We start from the raw sequence: 1,699 nt of genomic DNA on the forward strand, positions 1-1,699 counted from the left end.
GGATTTATCTTGATAGGAACACACGTACGAACACTGATGCGGGTGGCATCTCATACGAATTAATTCGTCGCGGCGAAACTCGCCGGCCGTTCTTTTCTCTTTTCCTCCCCGAGATGGGATTCAGGAAGGATGAGTCGGAAAGATGAATTCCGATAAGTATCTCCGTGTCAGAAATTTTTACGCGTCTCTTAAACAAAATGCGTGTCGTCCATTAACGGACGCACGCGCGTGCTTGGATGCGAAGGGCAGTTTAATTACAACATGATAAGTGCATATGCGCTCTTCTCGATGATAATTGGCGCCATCTTAATGACGCACACCGTTTATTCCAACATTTAATATTTCGATCCGATCACTTCTTTGTATACCGATCGAATCTTCCTTTCATATATTCCTTATGAATTGCTTGTAACTCGAGATATTTGACAGATAAACTAATTATTATACATTACAATATCTTTTTTTCACGCAGCGCGCATTCATGATTAATTAATTGTTAATATTTAATTGATTCAATGATTACTTGGGCAATTTTTTAACTACTGCATAATCTTCCTAACGATCATGTAGACTCTCCTAATCTCTATTATTATTAAAGGCTTAAAAAAACCTCGGTATATTGATACGAATGAATTAATCAACAATGTCGGTATCCGGCCAACCTGCTGCGACATATGTTAGGTACGTTGGCTCACGCACCAATACGCACTGCCTACGTACGTTTGCGCGCCATATGCGTCGCCGGTTATATTCTGTTCGGCAACCCCACATGACCCTTCACGAAATAGACGTATACATGAGTAAATTCTCCCCCTCGAACTGCCCTCCTCGACACCCTGCCCATTCCAGAACACTCAAGTATTTGTACATTACGTATGCGAGCTGGTGTCGACCTGCCGACACGTGAAAACACGTACTTTCGTGGCAAACCTGCGTTGCACATGTCAGATCTAAGTTGTTACGAATTTGATTAGGTGAAGTTTACTGTCGCGGTAAGAAACACGGCACTTTTGTTATAATTTCGAAATAATTAAAAAAGCCGTCAAAAAACTTATTCAAAATTAATTAGTTCTCCTTAATTAACTATTATAATTATTGCATACATTGTGCGCTTACATTCGACGTTACATGCATGCGCCACACTTGAGATTTAGACAAAAATAAAAGCACAGGCTATTATATACCTGTTCACGATGAGGTTCGTTACTCGATGTCTTTATTATTATAAATGATCTTGGTGACGATGCATTTTGATTTATAATGGACGCCATTTTTCGAGGACAATCGTTATCGACCTTGTCGCCGTTATAAAGCGTCTTCACTTAATTAGAAATCGAGAAAAATTCTCTTTATACGCGTCTGAATCAAGTGTTTTACAAAAATGATTAATTTCACAATATCCAACAATGTAACAAGTTAGATACGCGTATTTACAGATATACATATACCTGACACGCAAAGTTTTCACGAGAGAGCATTATAAAAATAGGAAAACAAACAACAGCTATCATTATCATTTATAGCTGGATACTTGTTAAACTGTTTACGGTAACGTGTAATAGACACAAATCAGCAATCGGTCTATTATTACAACAACGTATTATACAACTAAACTGCTCTAAACGCCTCCGTCGTGAAAATGATGGAGAACAAAAGGGCTGAGAGTAATTGTAACAACTGCATAGCGTATCCACGGTCC

This window comes from Vollenhovia emeryi, unplaced genomic scaffold (assembly GCF_000949405.1).
Source record: "Vollenhovia emeryi isolate VEMERY1.0 unplaced genomic scaffold, V.emery_V1.0 DF939295.1, whole genome shotgun sequence".
NCBI classification, from domain to species: domain Eukaryota; kingdom Metazoa; phylum Arthropoda; class Insecta; order Hymenoptera; family Formicidae; genus Vollenhovia; species Vollenhovia emeryi.